Source organism: Desmodus rotundus, chromosome 10 (genome assembly GCF_022682495.2).
Source record: "Desmodus rotundus isolate HL8 chromosome 10, HLdesRot8A.1, whole genome shotgun sequence".
Classification (NCBI taxonomy): Eukaryota; Metazoa; Chordata; class Mammalia; order Chiroptera; family Phyllostomidae; genus Desmodus; species Desmodus rotundus.
The window spans coordinates 53,298,592-53,322,571 of NC_071396.1; the positions used below are offsets into that span (position 1 = coordinate 53,298,592).

The 23,980-nt window shown below is 44.0% G+C and overlaps 1 protein-coding gene across 8 annotated transcripts in view; it reads left to right on the forward strand.

Moving 5' to 3' along the window:
• ARHGAP26 (Rho GTPase activating protein 26) overlaps positions 1 to 23,980 on the forward strand; it is a 451,541-nt gene that overhangs the window by 90,002 nt on the left and 337,559 nt on the right. The gene's annotated exons all lie outside the window — the stretch shown is intronic.

Genomic DNA, 23,980 nt, shown 5'->3' on the forward strand with positions numbered 1-23,980 from the left:
ATTTGTTGCAGTTGGCTTCTCCTCTCTCCCCGTGTCTTAACTGTTGTGGGGCTGTTCCTGTGATCCCGGTTCTGAGAGTATGTGTTGCTTGAGAGTATGTCTTGAGCAGGACTCAGTCTGTCTGTTGATCCTGCATTTGGCAAAAATAAGGATATTTAAAAGTCCTCAGGAAGTTAGGTACAACTTAGGAGCACAGTTTCTGAGGATTGCCCCTTATCAAACACCCCCCCTTGATTTTCTTTGGCAGGACAGAACTGGAAAGTGTGTGGGCCTGGAGGCCCTGGTACCTGCTGTTTAGCTGACATCCTGCAGGGCCGTAGCCCTAGCATCAGCAGCTGTATAAGCTCCAGGGTGGGTGTCCTGGCAAGAGAGCCAGACAGGTGATTTGTTAAATTATTACCCATGTGCAGCTTCTGGCCTCGGTGCCAGGCAGCATGGAGTTCGGCAGGATTAAAAGAGGCTGATTACATAGCCAGCAAAGGCAGGAGGTGAGACTGCTGGCTGCCACCATGCTTAACTGTCAGACACCCACATAAAGTAGTCTCAGCAGCTGTGTCTCTGTGGGACTTCAGTGCGTGGGATAAATCAGAGAGCCAAAAGCAATGCATTGACTGCAGAGTTGACCCTTGAACAAAGCATGGGTTAGGGGTGCTGAGCCCTGTGCAGTCAAAAATCTGCATATAGATCTTGAATCCCCCCAAATTTAATTGTCTCTCAGTATCCGGGGGTGGGGGGTGGCTTGGTTCCAGCACCCATGCAGATACCAAAATCCGCAGATGCTCAAGTCCCATGTATAAAATAGCGTCGATCAATGAATAAGGTTGGCTCTCCTCATTTGCCGACTCCCAACGGTGAATTGAAAACAATACAGGTGTTCACTGAAAAAAATCTGTAGATAAGTGGAACTGTGCAGTCCAAACCATGCTGTTCAAGGGTCACCTGTAATAGGATTTTCCAGGAGGTCTTATTAGCAGGACAGGGCATCAGGAGTGTTGCAGTAGGCTTTTAGCCTTAGGCTTTTAACAATATGTTTAGGAGTTGTGGGGTGGGGGGGCTTGGGAGGATATGGCATATTAAAATATTTATTGAGGATCTTTTACCCTCTGCTACTCCAGGAAGAAAATATAGTGCTTGTAACAATATCTGGCACACAGTACATACTGTGTATTATTAATAACCGCTTTATTACTAACTACCACTACTACTACCACCATTGTTACTGAGCAAGGAGGGTCAGTCTGGAGGAATAGATCTCCAGTCTGAGGGAGCGCTCTCAGGAGGCAGGCATATGGAACTCTTCTAACGGCTGCCAGGGGGCCTTAGGGGGGGTGTCTCATGCAATCCCCCTCCTGCTGGTGGTGGACATGGGGATGGGGATATGGAGATTTAGATAGGAAGGACCCTGAAAGCTGGTCCCTCCCCAATGGCCAGGCTAGGAGGGGACCAAGGTCAACAGCCTCTTCCTGGAGACCACCTGGGCATCACCACCCCCCGCTGCCTGCAGGCCACTCAACGTTCAAAGTGTTCTTATTTTTCTACTGTAATTCCTTAGGATGATAAATTCTTTCTGGGGCATTCAGGACTTCTTTCCCTCCCCTCCCCTCCCCTCCCCTCCCCTCCCCTCCCCTCCCCTCCCCTCCCCTCCCCTCCCCTCCCCTCCCCTCCCCCCTTGCCCCCTCCCCTTCCCTCCCCTTCTTCCCTTCCCTTCCCTCCCCTCCTCTTCTTCCCTCCCCTTCTTCCCTTCCCTTCCCTGCCCTTCCCTTCCCTTCCCTTCTTCCCTTCCCTTCTCTTCCTTTCCCTTCCCTTCCCTTCCCTTCCCTTCTTCCCTTCCCTTCTCTTCCTTTCCCTTCCCTTCCCTCCCCTTCCCTTCTTCCCTTCCCTTCTTCCCTTCCCTTCCCTTCCCTTCCCTTCCTTTCCTCTTCCCTTTTCCCTTCCCTCTTCCCTTCCCTTCAAAAGCTAAATTGGCAACACTGACTGAAGGTTAAAACAAGAAGTAGTTAGGAGTTATATTCTAAAAAGGCCTTTCTGTCCTGAAGAGATTCCGGAGCAGACAGGAGGAAACTTCTTAAGTCGGAAAGTATCAGTTAGAGGTGTCCTTGATGGAATTAGTGCTCAGAACACACTTTTAAAACCTGCTTGTGACAGTGTTGCTTTTCCTCCTGCAGTTGCCTGGTCTGGAATTTGCAGAATTATGTACAGGATGCTTGTGGGTATTCAGTTTCCGGTAGCCAAGCAGAAATGATGGGGAGGAAGCAGAGTCAGAAGACCTAGAATTTGTTACCGATTTATTAGTTAATCCAGGGAAATTTATGGTTCTGTTCCATGTGTTCATTTGTAAATTAGAATAGCTTTCTAGCTCACAAGGTTGTTAAGGACCAGTGTGACATTGTTGAATGTGGGGATTATTTGTAGAGGAAGGGAGTAGGTATTGGCTTAAATTGTAGTTCATGTATTTGACAGGCCTGAAAACGTATGCTTCCTCTGTCCATTATCACAGGGGAGTGGGGAATGCTTCCTAGGTCAGATTCCAGATAACTGAAGGTTAGCTCTGCAGGGGTCGCAGTAAGGCTTGTATCCGAGCCCTGCCTGAAGCACCCTATATAATTAACTCACTTAATTCTCACCACAACTCCATAATGTAGGAATTGTTATACCTGTTTTGCAGAGCAGGAAATTGAAGTGGGGAGAGAGAGAGGTAATTTATTCAAAGTTGCGTGGTTTCATCCATTCATTAACTGTTTAGTGAATTTCCACTGTATGCCAGGCACCAGGATTATCACAGTGAGCACCAGGCACAGGTTGTCAGTAGGACAGTCAGGATTCCCTGCGGCATTGTCTGGGTCCAAGGCACAGGTCTTGTCACCACACCATGCTCTTTCTCACTGAACTCTAGTGGTGAAGGGACAGTGAGGCCTGTTTCCTCGCGGAGGCCCCTGAGATGCAGTGATTTCCCTGGGTCCCTGGCCTCGCAGCTGGGAGTCCTGTAGCTGTCAACACTGGAGCCCAGGGCAGTCTGTTATCCTCTGTGCCTGTTTCCAGCAAGCCTCTTTGCCATTTACTGTTTCAAATGCCAAAACCTGAAAAATTTTAAATACTTGATTAAAAACCTGGCTTACATGTTAGGCCATTTCCCTGCTTTTAAAAACATAAGCCATTTTTTTTCTTTCCTGATGACTCAGGCCTGTCATTATGCTCTTCATTGATGTGCCGTGTGATTTGGAGTCTGCACTTTCAGTTTTCCATTTTCTTCCCCTCAGTGCCTCAGTTGTCATTTCACCTGCTGTCACTGAGATGGTGACTAACGGCCTTTTACTTCCTTTGCATTGTTTTTTTCCTAATCTGCTGAGCTTCTGGGTTTTTAATTCTGTTTTTGTGTGTGTGTTGTAAAAAGCAGGAAATTGCTCGGTAAGACCCAAAGAATAAGAGTCAGTGGCTTTGTGACAGCCAGCTCTGGAGCTGATGTCTGTGGTTGGTTGCAGTATGGTCCTGTGAGCTGTGGTCGTGGTCTTGCTAAAACCCGGGCCTCTGCTGGAGGGGTTGAGAGCTCAGGCTCTGGAGTGCAGTGGGCCTGGCTCAGATCCTGGCTCCACCACACATTAGTTTGGGATCTGAGTCAAGTTAACATCTCTAAGCCAAAGTTTTCTTGTCCTGGCACAGCAAGCCCTCCATAAATGACATCCTTTATTATTGATGGTGATAGTAGAGTTTGTGGTGTTAGAAGTGGAAACTGGGCAGTGTAACCAGTGATAGTGTTCAGGTAACTGTAGATTATGGCTTAATAGCATGGGCTTTAGGGTCAGGAAAACCTGGGGGTTCAGTCCTTCCCATTCACCAGCCGTGTGACCAGTAATAGAAGGATACATACATACACAGACAGTAGAGGTTAATAGCGTGGGTTCCTGAGTTAATGCGGGGAGTCCATTTCTGGCTCTGCCACTTACTCTCTGTGTGACCCAAGTCTACAACCTCCTTCTGGGTTCTTATCTCCAAAATGGTGGTGGTAATAGGATGTACCCCTCAGAATTGTTGGGGGCATTAGCTTAATGCATATACAGGTGCTTCAAACAGTGCCTGGCACATGTAAGTGCTCAGTAAGTGCCAGCTGTTACCAGCTCCTGATTCCTCTGGCATCTAAGAAGTGTTGATACTGCTTTTATTTTTTAAAGGCAGTGTTGTAGTTTATGCTATAGCCTCCTTCCTAGCACCATAATTCAGTTCAAGGTCACTCTTCCTGGTCTTTGTTCCCTTGTTTTTTCTTACTCTACTGAGGATTGAAACAGGATTAGTAGATGGTTTATTCTGGGAACAACTACAGAAACCATATTCCTGGGGAATAGATGCTTTTTCTTGGTAATGTTCCTTCATAGGGAAGAATTATCTCCCTATAGGGTCCTTGACTTGAAACTCCCTGGGAGCACCTGGCAGGTTGTATGAAATGCTGGAGATACTCAGCAGACAGGTACCTGGAAAAGTGGAAAGTGTTGTCCTCTTTGACATCTCCACTTTTGAGTGTATTTTAGTGGAAGAATTATTCCTGAATTATGTACTATTCCACTTTAACCCATTTAATTTTTCACAGTCACAATCTTTTGGTATTTTGTACCACATGCACCATAAAATGAGTGACTGCGAATTAAGATTATTTTACTCTCTTTTTGTTTCTTTTAAGCCCACATGTAGGTGGTAAACTAGGGTCCTTCCTGGCTAGTTATAAAATGGTTGGGAAAATAAAAATAAAAAGAAAAGGCATTGATAAGGAAATTAACATATATGCTGTTCTTTTCCCCAAAGGTTTTTATCTTGACATGAGTTTGCTTTCTCTTTCCTGATTATTAGTTGTAACTGAAGTGTGGGATAATTTATGAAGAAATGCTCTGCATTTGTGTGCTGGCAACTGTGATTGACAGTTGTTGTGAGACTGGGGATGGTCTGATTTCACAAGGACTTGTCCTGGGGGGCGGTTATCTCTGTGCTTCTGTGGGTTGGCAATACGCCAGCACTCTCAGGGAGAGCTGCCACCTGGCTCTTGTCTGCAGTTGTCCAAATCTGGTCTTTGCTTCTCCCACCAAGATGTGGACTGGTGTGCCAGGTGATTGTGACAGACAGCAGGTGCCTCTCATTCCTCCGCCAGCCTGACTTGTCCTCAGCCCAAACCAGCTCGTACCACTGCATTTCTGCTTTACTTACCTAGCGCTTCTGTGCTAATGATCCCCACTATTGGGTGTGATTGGAAGTTGGCCAGCGTTTTCCAGAGAAGGGCAAACTTGAATTATATAGGGTAGTAAATGCTGGTTAGACATGTGCTTTTGTTGAGTCAGGGAAAGGCTGGTCATGATAAGGAGGGGAGGAGGCTTTGTGGGTACTCTAACCTTTCTGTCCTCTAGATTTCCTTGGCTGAAACTTGGTAGGAAGGAGAAAGAAGGCTGTATAACCATCTTCCTCCCCGCAAAGGACTTAACCAGGGTGACTGTATGTCCTGCCTGGGTCACTTATGCTGTTTCAGCACGATTATTAATAAAGTCCCTTTTCTCCAAACTGCCCAAGTTTGGATATGGGCACCCTATATATGAATCACATCAGGTTTCTTTGAAACTTTGTCAGTAGGAATGGACATTAGCTTCCAGTGGTGTGTTTTCCCAGTAGATCATAGCAAGAGCAAGGCCTCCTCCTTGTCCATCCAAGTCAGCAAGGTAGGATGGTTCTCTAAATGGTTGTCACAAGTTTTAACCTTATTAACTTTAAAAAGCTACAGATCTGCAGAGGAAAGGGAACTTCAGACCACCATGGTGGGAAAGAGGTGCGATAATGATGTAATTGTTATGTCTCTTTGGCTACTTGCCACCCAGATTAAAAAAAACAAAGCTTCAAGGCTATATGGCTAAAACCGGATGTGATAATTAGGAAGAGTATAAAAACTAAAGGAAATGAATGGTGAACTTAACCCATTGTCACTCAACCAAGTAGATAGTGGTGAATCCAGAGCGGGGCCCAGATGTGTCTGGCTCTCTTCCACTGCCCCTTGCTGTCTGCCATATTGGCCTAGAGTTTTCATTTCATAGCTCTGATACAGTTTTATTCCCATTGCACAGGGGATGAAACGGATTCAGAGCATGGGCCGCTGTTCCCAGTATCTGCAGATAGGAAGTGGTAGAGGTGACATTCAAGTTCAGGGCTTTAATACAGTTGTTACCTTGGAGAGGATAAATGATGAATGTTTCGGCCTGATGAGCACAGTAGAAAGGGCCAGTTGGTATTAGGGTGTATTGGTGCAGGGCGAACTGAGAGTTAAGTTATTTCCCTAGAATGTTGGCCAACCTTCAGGATCACAGCACATGGGGATGTTATTCATGTTCAATAAATGTCAAACAGCATCCACAGATTTATGGGTTGGTTAATCCAGAGAAGCTGCTATTACTAGGGGTTTCTGCAAGCCCAGAATTGCTTGCATTTTTTTGAACAATTTTAATAAAACAGCTCATTACTATCAAGTATGGTTTAAGCATTTGGCTGAGAAAAGCAAGGTATTTTTATGTATCTTTTAATTAGTGCCAGCGAAAGCGACTGTGGCAATGATGAAAAATTATTTTATGGTGATAATGAATTATGGTAGACGGTAGAAAGGGCATATAAAGGATTTCTGAAACCCCAAATTTTCCCATTTATGTTAAACTTCTGTAAGTTTGAGATGTTTCTGAGAGTGTGTTGAAGGAGTCACTATATTTTTTCATAATTGGGATGATCTGTGAGTCAAGGCTTGATTACTGTATAATATAGCTGTTCAGGTGGATAAAAAAATCAGCCTTCAGAAATGTTACTTATAATACAAGCTGGCACTGGGGCTAATTGGACAGACCAGCATTGGTTTTTCTCCTAAGTAGTTTCTGTGGGAGTGGGGACAGATAGACAGATATACAGACGCCACTGTGCCTCTGGGAATCAAATTCATTTGCCATCACAAGCATTTTGACCGTGTGATTAGTCACCCATCCAGACCACTCTGTGCTTGACCCCTCTCAGTTTGTATCATTTTCCTTGATACCTGTTTCTACCCACATGCCTGCTCTCAAATTTCCATAGCTACATCAAAATATGGGTGAGAGGTTTGTTTTTTCAGACAGGCAAATGTGACCTTGTGGATATACTCCCTTCATTATGAAGTAGTACACAAATTGCTCTGAACACAAATTAAAAAAGCACCTACTTTGTACGGGGGTGTTTATGAGGATTCAAGGTGGTAATCTAAACAACATTCCTATCATAATGCCTGGCACACACGTAGGTACCAGCTTGTCGTTTCTTTCTCTTTCTGACTTTCTGTGGCTCCCTGGTTTGCTCTCCTCACTTTGTTGAAACTACTCTCATGGGACCCTCCGATCACATAGGAACCAGGTCCAAATATTCCATGTCAGCCTGTCGATGTCTCTGTGCTCCTGCTCGTCCTGAGTACTTTGACTCAGAACATTGCTTTTCTGGCTCTCATGGCACTGCGTACCCTGATTCTCCCCCTACTTCTCAGCCTTTCCTCATTTCTTTTCATTTGTTAGCCTCTTTCTTTGTTGTCCAAAGAAGACAGCCTCTGAGTTTCTGTGCTAAGTGTCATTAGCCATCTTACTTCTGTGGAGGATGTTTAGGTATTCACCTTTGTCCTGACTCATGTTCTGAGGTTCCATGCACCCATTTCCAGCTGCCTGACCAGATCTCTGCCTGGATATCTCCTGGCAACTGAGATTCAATGTATCTTTAATGCAAACCACCCTCCCTTTCCTTCTGCAAATCACATCCACCTTGTCCTCCCACCTCTGGGGTCTTTGTACGGTGCAGCTCTCCTGTCACCACTTCCTCCCTTTACCTTAACATTATCTTTGCTGCTGTTTCCTTCTCTGTGTCTCTCATCCATTCAGTAGCAATTTCCCATGTATCTGACCCTGGTGATGCCCTTTGTGTCTGCTCTTTCCCCCATCTCCCTACTGCTAACGGCATAGTTGTTCCTGCTATCAGCACCCATAGCACCTGACTGACTCTTGCAATGGCTTCTAACAGTAGTTCTCACCTTCTGTGTTTGTACATTAGGATCCAGATGTACTGCTTCCTGGTTAATACTCCTAAAGCACAGGTTTGGACATAGCACGTACATGCCCGAATTCGTCCTTGTTTTCCTGTTGTGCAGGAAATTGTTAAGACATACCAAATGCTTACACCTGTCCTTTGGTATTCCCCATCAGCTGACACAAGGGATGAAGTTTTTCAGGCCATTGCTCTGATGGTCATAGGTAATAGTCTATTTTTGGTGTCACCTCAGTGGTCCTCTGGTGAGGTGAAATGTCAGTTTTCCTTTACTAATGATGTGGACAACATTGTGTCCCCCCCCAATTTATATGTTGAGTTTATTTCCCAATGTGACTACATTTGATTGGGACTATGTGGAGGTAATTAAGGTTAAATGAGATCATAAGAATGGGATTAAGTAGGATTAGTGGCCTTATAAGAAGAGACTCTTGGAGAGTTCTCTCTCCCTTTGCACACGCATAATGAAGAGGCCATGTCATATGCCCTTCTGATGTGAGCACATAGCAGGAAGTCAGCTACCTGCAAGCCGGGAAGAGATTCTCCCCAGAACCCAGCCACGCTGGCACCCTGATCTCAGACTGCTAGTCCATGGTACTATGAGAACTAAATATCTGTTGTTTAAGCTGCACAGTCTGTGGTATGTGGTTCTTTTTTTTTTTTGAGAGAGAGAGGAAGGGGGAGGGGGATAGAGGGGGCGGGAGAGAGAGAGAGAGAGAAAGAGAAAGAAAGAAAGAGAAACATTGATGTGGGAGAAAAAGAAAGGTTGATCGATTGCCTCCAGTACTTACCTGACCAGGGATCAAACCTGCAGCCTTTTGGTGTACAGGGTGATGCTCCAGACAACTGAACCACCCAACCACCCAGTCAGGCCATTCTGTGGTATTTTGTTATGGCAGCCTGAGCTCACTAACACAAATAACAAATACTTAGCATATTTTTTGGACCATAAGATGCACCTAGGTTTTAGAGGAGGAAAATAGGGAAAAAAAATTTTGAAGCAAAAAGTGTGGTAAAATATTTAATAACATAAAATAATATTTCACCAATGTAAATGTAAGCTACATTTAGTCCGAAAACACAGTATTTTAGATCTTTTGTGTCCCATGCATAGGGCCTGTAGGGAAATATGACCCCTGCTGCTATGCAGTTTAGGTAAATCCTATTGTTCTTAACCTGATACCCAACACCTTTTGGTCAGAATATACTGAGCACCCATGAGGAGCAAGACACTGTGTTGAACATTGGGTTTATTACAAAGATGACAAAGAGCTCAGAGCCCTAGAGGGAAAGAAAGATTATTGTGATTCAATGGGAGTTGAGTCTGGTAAGTGTTCAAGTTATGTATATAGCTGAAGTGATGATTCCAGGCAAAGAATCTAAGTAATGGATGAAGTCATAAGTGGATATTGAAAGAAATAGATTATAGTGTTAATTGCCTTTAGTTCAACACATTTTCCCAGTTTTTAACTTTGTTTTTTATAAAAGCAAAAAGTAAAAAAAAATACCTGTACCTTGCAGAAAATTGTAAAGAAGTTGGAAGAAAGACACTTATAACCCCACCACAAAGAGAGAGCTTCTATTTTCTTCTTTAATGTCATTTTTAATGTCTGTATGATTTCTACTTTATGGATATAATACAGTTTCCTTATCTAATCTCCTAACTTTAAACATTGGGAGTATTTCCATTCTTAATTTACTTTTTTGCTATTTTAAAGGACTTGATGGATAATTCCATGCATAAATCTTTGTATCCATTTAAACTTTATAACTTTGAACAGACTCCTTGAAGAGGATTTACTTAGTCGAAGGACATAAACATTGTTTGGAGCTTTGGGGTCTTCCTACCAACCACAGACATTTGTGGAGTCTTTTCTGTGTGAACAAGTGACACTCTGCCTGGCTTTCGTATTAGGGTCCCTGGGTCGGGGGACGCTGAGAGGCAGATGAGATGTGGCCTCATGGAGTTTGTGTGGTCTCTTAAGGGAGACATACCTGTGCCGTGAAGTGCTGAAGACCTTTTATTTTGTAAGTGGTTGACATTTTCTGAAATGAAATGAATCATTTTAAACCAGCTCTTGAGAGTCTCTTCACCTAGGCGTCGTAAGGTGTTCTGGGACTGGGGCCATCGTTAGACTCGTAAATAGGTCCTCCTTCAGCAAGGAAGAAACTGCTCATGGGTTACAGCTGACGTTCAGTTTCTAACGCCGGACCGTGTGTGTTATAAGGCTTCTCTGAGGACATTTTGATCAGTGGAGAAAAAATTGTGAGCATGATAATTTATTTCCTTTAGCCACATAACCCTGTTTCTCAAAGAGATTTTGCCCAGAGGGGCTCCTTTTGAACTATTTACAATTTAAGTTTAGCATATATCCAGAAGAGTACACAGCTCAGAGTGCACAGCTTGATAAATTATCACAAAGTGAACGCATCCATGTTATCACCACTCTGGCCAAGAAATAAAACTTACCAGCATCTGTGGGGAACCGTTCCAAGTGTGGGAAATGTGGCTCAGTCCCCACTCGGAAAACCAGTGGGGAGCGAGGTTGGCGGGCAGGACCCACATCCATGGATAAGTTCTCCAGTGGGAAATCAGGCCTGCATTGCACTTAGACTGCTATGAGACTTGCTCTTGCTAAAAAACTCCCTCACCCTGAATTGAGGAAGCAAATGTTTACTGAGTATTTTTATCTTCCCAAAATCTGGGCTAGACCCTCCAGGTATGGGACAGAGCCTTTTCTTCTTTTACATTGCAAATATCCTCCTTTGATGTATTCAGTGACATCCTCTCTGTTGTCTGCAAAGATAACCACCCATGACAAACCTTTGTATAGTAAAGAGGACCTTCTTTGATGTTAAGGGCCTGAAACACCTATAAAGGATGGACATGGCAAGGCTCTTGGCGCTCCCCCCTTGAGGGAGTGGCTGAGGCGCTCAAAGGCACTCTCCTCTTGAGAGAGTGGCCACACCATCCCTTTTCCCCCACAGGACGTCTGTAGTCTGTGTGTGTATGTGTATTGGAATACTGAAACCTCAACAGCAGATCTTGCCCCTCGAGATCTGCGTCAAGCATCCCATAAAGCTCCCTTCTTATCTGTACCTATTCCTCTTCTCTTAAGGTAACAACTATTCCTGAGTTCCAGCTACCTAGATTTTGTCTGTTGTGTTTGAAAATCATTTTTGAACTATACAAACCCCAGCTAATCTACCTATATCTCTTATCTACTGCTGTATAATAAATCTTTGAGATTGAAGATGACATTAATATTTCTTTTTCTTTTAATATATTTATTGATTATGCTGTTACAGTTGTCCCACTTCCCCCCCTTCACTCCACTCCATCCTGCCCACCTCCTCCCTCCCACATTTCCCCACTATAGTTTATGTCCATGGGTCATACATATAAGTTCTTTGGCTTCTACATTTCCTATACTATTCTTACCCTCCCCCTGTCTATTTTCCACCTACCATTTATGCTACTTATTCTCTATACCTTTACCCCCTCTCTCCCCCTCCCACTCCCCTGTTGATAACCGTCCATGTGATCTCCATTTCTGTGGTTCTGTTCCTGTTCTAGTTGTTTGCTTAGTTTTCTTTTGTTTTTGTTTTAGGTGTGGTTGTTAATAACTGTGAATTTGCTGTCATTTTTACTGTTCATATTTTTGATCTTCTTTTTCTTAGTTAAGTCCCTTTAACATTTCATATAATAAGGGCTTGGTGATGATGAACTCCTTTAACTTGACCTTATCTGAGAAGCACTTTATCTGCCCTTCCATTCTAAATGACAGCTTTGCTGGATAGAGTAATCTTGGATGTAGGTCCTTGCTTTTCATGACTTGGAATACTTCTTTCCAGCCCCTTCTTGCCTGTGAGGTCTGTTTTGAGAAATCAGCTGACAGTCTTATGGGAACTCCTTTGTAGGGAACTGTGTCCTTTTCTCTTGCTGCTTCTAAGATTCTCTCCTCCTGTTTAATCTTGGGTAATGTAATTATGATGTGCTTTGGTGTGTTCACTTGGGTCCAGCTTCTTTGGGATTCTCTGAGCTTCCTGGACTTCCTGGAAGTCTATTTCCTTTACCAGATTAGGGAAGTTCTCCTTCATTATTTGTTCAAAGAAGTTTTCAATTTTTTGTTCTTCCTCTTCTCCTTCTGGTACTCCTATAATTCAGATGTTGGAATGTTTCAAGATGTCCTGGAGGTTCCTAAGCCTCTCCTCATTTTTCTGAATTCTTGTTTCTTCATTCTTTTCCGGTTGGATGTTTCTTTCTTCCTTCTGGTCCACACTGTTGATTTGAGTCCCAGTTTCCTTCCCATCACTATTGGTTCCCTGTACATTTTCCTTTGTTTCTCTTAGCATAGCCTTCATTTTTTCATCTAATTTGTGACCAGATTCAGCCAATTCTGTGAGCTTCCTGATTACCAGTGTTTTGAACTGTGCATCTGATAGGTTGGCTATCTCTTCCTCGCTTAGTTGTATTATTTCTGGAGCTTTGATCTGTTCTTTCATTTGGGTCATTTTTTTTGTCTTGGCTGCCTGTTATGTAAAGGGGCAGAGCTTTAGGTGTTCACCAGGGTGGGGTAAGGCTAGTAGCTGCGCTGTGACACCGTATGTGAGGGAGTGGCTGAGAGGGAGCAATGGCACCTGCTCCACTCTCTGCCGGATTGCAGTCACGCCCTCCACTACCCACAATCAAATTGGGCCCCTCTCGTGCTGATTCCCGAGTGGGTGGGCTTGTACACGCTCTAGGCCCTTGTGGGTCTCTCCAACAAACTCTCCTGTGAGGCTGGGAGTTTCTTCTGCTGCCACTTCAACCCCCATGGGTGTTTTCAATCAAAGGTTTGAGGCGTTATTTCCCCGTGCCCTGGGTTGTCTGCTTCGCTCCCCTGCCAGTCCTCCCGGTTTATCTATGCGCGAATGTGGGGCTGCAGGGTCCGCCAGCCACTACCTTGTGGGATCTGCTAGTTGCAGCCTGGCCTGTCCCGTTCCACAATCCGCCACCTTGTTGGGCCCGCCAGCCTCCACCTTGCCGCGAGTCCTCTCCACCCCTCCTACCCGTCTGGATGAATGTTTCTTCTTTATCTCCTTGGTTGTTGGACTTCCATACAGGTCGCTTTTCTGTCAGTTCTGGTTGTTTTTTGTTTTAAAATTGTTGTTGTCCTTCTTTTGGCTGTGTGAGGAGGCACAGTGTATCTACCTACACCTCCATCTTGGCCGGAAGCTGACATTGGTATTTCTTTCTTGTGGCTCAGCAGATTGACTGTGTGCTTTCTTAGTCCTTTCCTGGGCTCATTCATGCAGGTGCCTTCAGGCTGGGATCCAGGGCCTCTCCCATGTGGTCTTTCTTTCTGGGTTTCTTTGTGGGATGGCAGGCTCAGGACTGTGTTTCAAAAGGGCTAAGGTGGAGGCCTCAGGCCCTCTTGTGGCCTAGGCTTTGGAATTCACAGAGCATCAATTTGGCCACATTCTGCCGTCCAAAGCAAGTCACAAGGCTCGTCTGTGTGGGAGGAATGGCAAAGTCACATTGCAGAGGAGCTCACATTAAAGATTTGTGCCCATTAAGCAAAAGCACCCGACAACAAGTGCTATTACTGCTATGTAGACCAAGATTATTGGTAGTGCAGAATTTTATTTACAGTATTGAGCCTTTGTTCCACCTGGTCCACATGTGAACACTGCTCGTAGTCAGCTGGGGCAGATGGGGATCATCAGTTTTATCTTCATTTGATATAAGAGGATTGGATGAGGCTTTTAGGGATTTACATTTTCTTTTTTTTCTTTTGAACCAAGTTTGCTCTTTACCAAATCTTTTTCTTTTTAACAATTTCATTGTTTGAAGTAGCCCTTGCTATCTCATGAAGTAATAGAAAGCTAAAATCTTTTACCAACATGAAAACTTCCAGAGTTTAACTGGTTGTTCTTTGAAGCACTTTGTACCTTGAATCATCAGAGGTAAGATTTGTGGTGTAGAGACCCCTTCCCTTTTCTTCTGGCCATAGACTCCCAGAGTCAGAGAGTATTTAGGAGGCCTTATACATTTAACTCCTGGGTCCTGGAATCTGTATTAAAATGAAATACTCAAGGTAATATCAAGGCTGTTTGATAAAAGAAGAGGCTCTGACTCTTCAAAAATAACCAGTTTGTGTATTACCAAATAGATGCCTAATGGGTGATTTTCTTTAAATCCCCCCCCCCCCCAGAAGTTGTGGATTTGATTGGTAATGATAGGCAAGGAGTGGGCTCCCCTCAGTGAACACGGAAAATCTTCAAAGCCCTCATTGAACTTAGTGCTTTCCATTCACTGATTTACAGGGCTTTGGGGGGTTAAATTAGGCAACCTATGGTTAGCACATGGTACGTAAGAAAAGCTCAGTAATGGATCACCAACAACACTATGAGGCAAGTAAGAATAGCATGCACTTAATTGAGCACTTGCTGTGATCAGAGCACATGCTCTTTAGTTGTATTAACTCCTACAATTCTCAAAAAACCCCAAACGATTAGTTCTGTTATTATACCCATTTTGCGGATCAGGAGACCAGGCACAGTGAGTTAAGTAATTCACAGACCTAGTAAATGGCAGAGCTGGGATTTCAGTCCATGCCGTCTGAGTCCAGAGCCTTGTTACCATTTCTTGCTTCTTTCAAGTGATGGAATCTTTGCATCCGTTGATGTGATGTCTGGATTATTAGAGAGCAAAGGCAGAATATCTGACCTTGTTCTATAGGGTCTGCCCTCCAGTATTGTTTAATTTCAGGGCCAGGACTCTCCGCCGTGGTGAAGTCACTAGGCTTCTGAACTGTTTGTGCCAAGTTGCTGCCTCACTCAGTTAATGATCTCTCTGGGGTTTTAGCTTCTCACTGAATCTAGTGTTCATTCTTCCCCTCTGAAGAGAGGCGCTCTTCCTTAAAGCCCAACAGCGATCTGCCTCTGTGATGACCTACTCCTGCAAGTCACTGACAACTTTCAAGAAAATTTCCTTTCTCCCAATGTTGGCATTCAGTATAATCCATAAGGCCTGAGCTGAATGCCCTGACCTCGGTATGTTTGTTAGGCCACCTTTTCTCTTTTCTCTGGTTTGGGCTTCAAATGATAATGAGTTTCTTGGGCATGAAACATATAATTGCCATGGTTTTCCTTGGCATTAGTGGGTATTTCTGATTTACCCTCCTGCCTCCCTCTTTTACTTACAAGGAATTTTTACTTTTTGCTCCATGCTTTTTCTCACTTTAAAGCTTTTGCATAACTTAATTATTAGTGGGTATTTTGACGGATCTTGAAGGCAAGACTTTATTGCTCATTTTTTGTTTACCTCTTTCCCAACTTAGAAAAACTTCGGGTCCGATACCATGTTAGGCATCTTACATACATTATTTATTCTTTAAACAGGTTTACAATGTCAGGATCATTGTCCCCATTTTACAGATGTGGAACCTGGAGGAAGATTACGACACTTGTCCCAGGTCAGGTAGTTAGTGTCCTGTGTGGTGCTGGGCTCAGAGCACAGGAATTCCTGATTCCACAGCCTGTGCTTTTTCCTGTGTGACTTACCCCATGGTACATGTCCTTCAGACACCCTTTTAATCTCTCATGGAACAAACTTGGAAACCAGAACAATTTTGTATAAAGTCTGTTATCTGGAACTTGTTGAAGTTAATGTTCTTTCTCTTCCTCCTCGTCCTCTTTCCATTTTCCCATTGAGTTTCCGAGATGAAGTAATGAAATTTGGAGACGAAAAGGCCTGGGATTAGGTTCTCTTTAAGTTACTTGGCAAGAGAAAACAAAAGAATAGACGTCATGAGAAACTTTCCCCCATTGTATCTCTAAACTCGCAGAAGATACACTGTTGGAAAGTTCAGTTCTTCCCATGAGGGGAATTAAGAGAGGGAGGAAAGATCTTGGCGAAATTCTTTTTTTTTTTTGTTTTTTTTGCCCTCTGCTGCTGACCAACCTCAGTGCTTTGTGTTTATTTCTCCACTTTCCTCTTTTACCACCTACCTTGCCGTTGCTCATACTAAAGACATCTTTCTGACATCTTTCTCTCGGTTGTCACTTGACCTTCACTTTGGGGGTGATCAGAAGACCTATGTTTTAGGTTGCAGTGCATCTCTGCACCCATATCACTCCCTTTTTGCCCTGGTCTTGTCTTTGGTACTTTGTGAAACTCAGGTGTTTAGGTGCGAGCTTTCCTTACCTGTAACTGTCAAATGAACAGAAACAAAGAAATGCAAGGAAAATGAATTTTGTACTGAGATGGCTCAAGGCATAATGGTGCGGGGTTACAGGTGTTGGGTCAGGTAAATTTGGGATACAATCAGGGCGCTGCCACTTACTGGCTGGGTCACCTCAGACAGGTTATCAGACATTTCTGAGTTGATTTTCTCATCTTGTGTATACGTTAAGATGGTTGGGAACATTAGATATGGTTCAATGAATTAAACATCCTAGACAGTGTCTCACACATAGTGGAGGCTTAATAGATGATGGTTGTTAGTTCAGTTGCTACAAAGGCACAAAACAAGGTGATCTGAGGGACTTGTGGCTCGTTGTCATGTCGTAGGATTGGTTTTGGAAGAAGAGGCCCCTTTGGGATTATATAGTCTGAAATCTTTATTTTACAGACTAGGAAACCAAGACCCAGAGAAGTTAAGTGACTGGGTCATAGCTATAGAAATTGCTAGGGACAAAGCTGAGATTGGAACCCAGAACTTCTGACTCTTGGCCTTTGGTCTTTCTATGGCATCCTGACTGATAAAGGCCATATATTTACGCCAGCGTCTCCAGGGCACCTGTGGAGGGGTGGGGGTATTAAGAAATCAACTTCCTGGACTCTCTCCCAGTGTATTAAGTCAAAATCTCTGGAGGTGTAGCCAGGGGTCTTCATTTTAACAGACACCTTGGTAATTTTTATGCATCTTAGGGGTTTGCATTTATGAGTTTGGGATGACTTATTTGAGTTGACTGTATATTTGAGCCTCTTGGCTTAGTTACAGGACCAAGTCCTAGTCTAATGATGTTGGTAATAATGATGCTCGTGGCAGCTGATGCCTGTTGAGTACCCACTGAGTGCCAGACATGGTCTGAGCACCTTTGGGCGCTTAGAACAGTCTGGCATGTGGTAAGCACTTTATAAGTGTTAGCTTTAATAACCTCGTATAATTCTCAGAACACTCCTTGGAAAGTTATTACTGTCTCTTTATAGATGCAATAAACTGATGTACAGAGAAGTCAAATAACTTTGCCCAAGGTCATGCAGTTGGCAAATGGTAAAGCTGGTATTTAAACACAGGGTGTGCCTCCTGTTGAAACCTATGTGAGATAGACATGTGCACGTGAGATATATTTCAGTAAATGTTTAAATTTAAAGGATTTTTCTCATTAGAAGAATATTCCTCCATGTTTGATTGATGTAGCCTGCTGAGACAGACCTAAGAAAAACCTCACACAGGTAAATAATCCCTATTCTGATTTATTGAAAACAAGAAAGTTTGCAACATTTCTGGATGAACAAGCTGGTAAAAAGAATTTGTTCAAAAGGGAAATGCTCTCACTTCTCAGTCTCTGTTTGTGCAATGAAATGGGCAGCAAAGGGAGAAAGTGGCGGCGGACTGGAGTGCCAGACTCAGCTTTTTCAAGTCCAAAGAGCTTAAAGACCAGAGGACTTGGGACAGCTTCATGTGTTGTGCAGTTTTGTGTTTTTTTCTGCTTCTTGTTTTATGACATTTCTTGACCCAGAAATTTTGGGGTTTTATATATGGAGCCCCACCAGCCTGCACATGGACTGAAGTTACCCCCCCCCCATCCCTACCTACCCTTCCATAGCACATGGTGGTGAGACCTACAGTGTGTGACTCTCGTTACTGATGTTATACATTGTTCCAGCTACCATGGCTGAAAAACAAACTACCCCAAAACTCAGTGGTTTTAAAACAGCGTTAATTTTACTAATCAATCTGCAGTGTAGACAGAGCTCATCAGAGACAGCTTATTTCTGCTCCACTAGGCATAAGCTAGGGTAACCTGAGGGGTGGGGGCTGGACTCATCTGAATCCTCTGCTCACTCACACGTCTGGCATCTGGGCTGGGAGGACTAGAACAGCTGGGGGTGGGAGCAACTGGTCATCTCTTTAGGGTGTGTGGTCACTCCAGTGTGGTGGCTTCACCTTCACAGGGTAGCTCTGGGCTCCAAATCATTTGTCCATTGAGAGAGAGATGCGAGCACAGAGAACGTACACCAAGCAGATGCCACATTTCCCCTTATGACCTAGCCTCTGCAGTCACGCAGAGTCACCTCCGCCATGTTCTTTTGGTTGAGGTCACTGCAGTGGTTCATCAGGTTCAAGGGGAAGGAACATAGGCCCCGTTGCTGGATGGAGGGCTGTGTCTTATTCATGGTAAGAATAACATGTGGGTTGGGCTGTACTGGTATAACCATCTATGGAAAATATAATGTGCTATATGTGTTTATTCCGCTCTTACCAAATAAATAGGCTCATTCAGGGCCTGGGTAGTTTGTTGGGTCCCTTTATCCTCAGACTTGGTGCAACGTGTGAATATACAGATGTCAAATAGGCAAAATTTAAATAGTTTTTGAAATCTGAACTAAGTTTACTCAGAGCCATGTGAATATATGATGAGGAGTGGCTAGCAAAGCCTTACCTCATCATGGGGGAAGAATCCATAGATTATTTTTTTCTTTCAGGAGGGAACTGGCCATTTGTCTTTGTCCAGAAGCCTGGGCAACCTCACAAAGCACTTAGCTACTTACTGTAAGTTCTTTGGACTGTTGTTTGCTGGGGCCAAAGATGTTCAAGGGGCTTGTGAATAAGACAGACATGGTTCTATTCCTATGAACCTTAGATTCAAGCAGAAAAGACAGACAGCAGACAAGTGAATGGATAAGAATTTCATATAGTTATAAGGTTCCAAGGTAGACAGATGGGGAGAGCCCAGGATGAGTAGTAGTTGCCATGATGTTGTTTGAGCCTAGTCCGTTGTCTCAAACAACATCCCAGATAAGATATCCCAGGAGTTCCGCTGAGCCGTCTTATTGGGGTCCCTGTGTATGTACTCCATTTGTAAGCTGAGACAAGATTGTCAAGGAGTAGCTAGGTTAGTATGGGCTTGTTCACCAAATCCTGGAATAATAGTTGCATTTGCCACACCTTCAATATCTACTCTACACTTTTGTTTCTCACAATTCCTCCTCCAAAGAAAGGTTCAATAGAGGAAATTTGGAAACATAAAAAAAGAAATACTACTTTCACACAGTAGATAGCAAACACATGTAATTTATTTATTTTCCCTGAGACCGAAAGTGTGAAAAGACAGAATAAGATATTTTTTATGAATTTATAAAAGCTGGATCTGTAACAGTTTATTTAGGGCAGTTAATAATGTTAAGATATGCCACTCACCACTTAAGGACCTACAAGGGCCTCTGTGATTTCTCTTCCACCATCTTATCCTATCCATACAATAAATGTTAATTGTTGCCTTCTATGTGTCAGTCTCTGGGGGCTGAGGGTAAAACAGTAATCAGTCTCCCTCCATTGGTGGAGGCAGACACAAAAGAAAGCAACCAGCCAAAATAACTGTTAAGTCATAAAAATATCCAGGAAAGAAACTAATCATGGACGATGGGGAGGGAATGACTTTAGATGAGGTGTCAAGGAAGGTGTCTCTGGAGGTGACCACAGGTATCAGTTATGATGTTAGCCAGCTGTCTAGCCTGGAAGGTGTATTGGACCAAATCCAGGACATCACTACCACCATGCCTACACTGCCATTGAGGAAAGACTGGGTGATACCTGGGGGCTGCTGTGGTTCCTGCATTATATTCAGTTCTTGTAAACTTGAAGCTTAATAAGAACCCTTTGCCCTGGCTGGAGTAATCCAGGGTGACTACTCACTGACACTGAATGAGAGCACCTCAGCAGAGCTCCTCCTGCTCTGAGCCCAAGTGTGATGGAAACTGTAGATTTCTTGTCTCTGCTCTGAAGTTTGTCCCATGAGTGCTAGGGAGCAAAAGATGTCAAAAGCCTGACTTCATCCTGGCTTTCTTGTTGGAAAGTAGTTGCTAAGTGACAGATCCCTTTGGCTGGAGGAAAGGAGAGCCAGCCGACTGAAAAGGGTGAGGCAAGTAGAGTAGAGTAGTGTCTGAGTCCTATTGAAGGATGACTTCTAGGAACAAAAATCCAGAGAGAGCGTTTCATTTCCAGAGGGAGGTCTTGTTGCAAAGTTTCCCATGTTCATTGTGTCTACCTCTCCCCACCTCTCTTGTGACCTCTGCTTTTGGTTTTGGGTTTCAGACTTTTGCTGACCTGGTCAGAGCCTTGCCGAACTTGAGGCGTGGTGGGAATCACTGGGTCAAGGTGACCTCGTGTGTGAGAGTGCATTGACCCGTATAAAACATTGTACAATTCTTCAAGGGGGAAAGAGCCTTTAAATGGGAACATTTGGTTCAGATTATTTTGATTTGTGTTAATGGGTTGGTTCCAAAGTCATGACTTGCTTTGGGAAATCTAATGGAGAACACTTGCAGGGTGTTATGTGTTTATTTTTTTAAGTGATGTTTCCCCTGCATTCCTTTGTGGTCACCTTTCCTTATTCTACAGATACCCCACCTATCACTTCAAGAACTTAGTTGTCTATGAGAAGGGATCTTGTCTTGAAATTGTTCTTGAAAAGAGAGGAGTGTGCGGCATTTGGGTATGCCAGTCTGTGGGACAGAAGGTTTGCGGTCACATCCCCTTTTCCCTTACCTGTTAATACCCTCACCTTGCACATACTTCGCATCATTTATGCCCCTGTCCTCTGTGCTTCTGAGCAGAGCTGATTATTGGGTTAGTGTAGTTTGTCCTGGGTTCAGTACCCAGCATAAGAAATCTTTTGGGTTGGGATAGAGGAAAATAAATTAGACCCTGTGTTTCTGGAAGGACTGGGAGAAAATGATGTCTGGAGACCGCATGGGTAGAAAACCAGTACTTTATCTGAAAATATAGTAGTTAAGAGCATGGGATTTAGAATTTTGTCTTTGTTACCTACCAGTCCTATGACCCAGACATGCTACTTAACCTTTGTGAGGCAAATTTCCTATCCAATGGGGGTGGCAATTTTCTCAAAATTCCATTTTGAGGATTAAGTATCAGAATATGTGCAAAGGCCTTAGCACATAGTATAACTGTTTACTAAATGGTAGCTATATTTAATGATTGTTTTTTGCATGGAGATTTCATAGATTATGCTAGAGATGATGTATTCTGGCTGTGAAGAGTGGGACAAAGTGATAAAAATAATCTTCCTTCAAGAATCGCATCACTTAGATGACTTTCTTGTAGAGACGAAGAGCTATGAGTGAAAAGTCCCCCCAAACCTTAGTTCTCTCAAACCCTGGTCTACAGAATCCTGGCTTCTTCATCTGTTGGCATATCTGGGTCAGAGGTGGATCTTTATCTTTGATAGCTTCTTATACTTACTTTCTGGGTTTCTTACAGCATCTGGAGAAACTTGCCATGAATATTCCCTACCTCCTGTAACCACCCTGGAGGTTTCTAAGACCTCTCCACACCTTGGATGATGTTGGATAGTTGGCTCTGGGACCCAGGCTTGCTCCCAAGTCTTGCTGGCGGCGGCTGCTGCTGGCTTCCCGAGCATGCAGCTTGCGGGGAGAGTGTGATTGCTCCTGGGAGCCAAATTGAGGCCTCTCTCTCACTGGCTTCTGAGTGGAGGTCAGAAGTATAGGGAGATGGGCTCTTTGAAGCAAACACTGTGGGTTCATTGAGATAAAGATGGCCCCTGGCATCTGTAGGGCATGCTGTGTCACCAGATTGTAATAATTACATTTATACCCACTGTTCATTGAGTGCTTACTTTATGTCAGATATGTGTGGAGTAGTAATTTATAATCCCCGGTTTTCCAGCAAGGAAATTTAGACCTGTGGTACTGAGATGTATACTTCCTATAACTTATTGGTGTTTTCCTGATGTCTAGAAAATTTCTTAGTATCAAATTTAGCATTAAAATTTCTTGGTGTGTGAAGACATGGGCAGGATGGGTGTAGTGGAAAGAGTGCTATCAGGTTATAACCAGCCTGGGTCCTCCCACCCTCTGTTCTGTTGCCTTTCAGATTCTTTTGATTTGTTCAGGACCTTTTGAAGCTCCCTTTGTAAGATCTGAGGCTTGGCCTGGGAGAAGGTGACACTATAATGTAGTGATTAAGATTCTGAGCTTTGACTTCAGACATTCTCGAGGTTGAGTCCTGGCCCTGCCACTTGCCACTTAAGGGACCTTGGGAAGTGGCAACTTCTTATAAGTCTCACTTTCCTTATCTGGGGTTGCTAAGTGTCTTCTACGTAAATTATGAGGACTAAGTGAGATAACAGGTGGTAATCCACCTGGTAAGTGTCATCGCATGTGAACTAGAAATTAGAGATCATTTTATGTTATTCTTTCTCTCTCAGACATTCTTGTTTGCCCTAAATGAGTTGGTGGTTTTAAAACTTTTGTTTTTTTGAGGGGAGTGTCACAGACTTTGTTGACGATCTGATGAATGGTCTGTCTGGACTCTTTCCCAAGAAAATTCACATTCATCCAAAATCATATTCAATTTCAGAGGGTTCAGGACCTTCTAAAGCTCCTTGTCTGTGAACTACAGGAGACTCTTTTAGACCATTGTTGCTCCTTTGTTATCTTCCTTCTGACGCCTGCTACCCATGGCTGGGGCCAGGGCAGGCAGAAGAGCCCTCCATGAGGACTAGAGAGCTGGTGTTTCCTTCTTTTCCGCTGTTCCATTCATGAACAAGCAGCCTTCTGATTTCTTCGCCCTGGTGTTGCTGCCTAGAACAAGCACCAGGAATGTCCTTCAGGAGCTGCAACTCTCCAGAGAGTTGCTGGGGGAGCAGGGAAAATCAGTGTTTGTCTTCCTTGGCTGGGTTATTTCAGGGATAAGAGCTGGATGAAATGGGAGGGGCAGCAGAGATTCTGGATTCCCAGGGATAGCAAAGCTACTGTGTATTGATGGCCTGCACTGTGCCAGGAAATGTCCTCAGTGCTTTGCAGTCATCATTTCTGATCCTTTCAAGGATCCTACTAGGTGGATACTGTTATTATTCCCACTTTACAGATGAAGAAACCAAGGCTGAAAAGTAAGGTGAGAACAGTATGTGGCAGAGGTGTGGGTCAGGTCTAGTCTGTCTCAGTCACGGAGCTCTTCTGTGCTGTGCCGTTTCCGAGATGGAGTCAGCCTCCCGGTGAAGGGTAGCTTCACGCTCTTTGCTGTTGATAAAGGAAGTACTTTTCCTCCTGGTAGCCAGACATCCGTGATTGCTGGCTTTGTATGTGCTCTAGATGGCCTTTTCAATGCAGAACTGCAGATGTATATTTTTAGAAAAAGAAGAGATTTCTGTGTCCACTGTTTATTACATACAGCTGAACAACCAAGTGTCAGCCTTGGTGGGTGTTGCATGCTGGTGGCCGGTCTTCTGGCTGGTTGATACTTGCTGTGATGGATTGAGGGACAGGACTGATCCTCGGGTCTCTTTTCTTGACAGACTTAATGCTGAGTCCTCACAGGGAAGATCTTTTTGTACTTTCCCCTGAGTGTGGGCTTGCCACCAGCATAGCTCTCGGCTTTTCGGCAGCTGTCAGGGGATGTCCCTTTCTTTACTTCCATGTCCCTGCTTATACAACCATGCACTGGTTGTTTGGAGTTTACAGGGCCAAGCAGCTGCACATGGAAGTCAAGGGCAGGCAAGGGCAGTGCACTGCAACACTTGGGTCCCTCTGTGTCCCCATTGCCTGCCACATTTTTAGCTGACGCACACTGAGTGTTTCTTTCATGCCAGGCACTGGCTATATGGACTCTCAGTCCACTCTTCCCACCAGCACTGTGAGGATAGCTCTGGTATTGTCTGGATT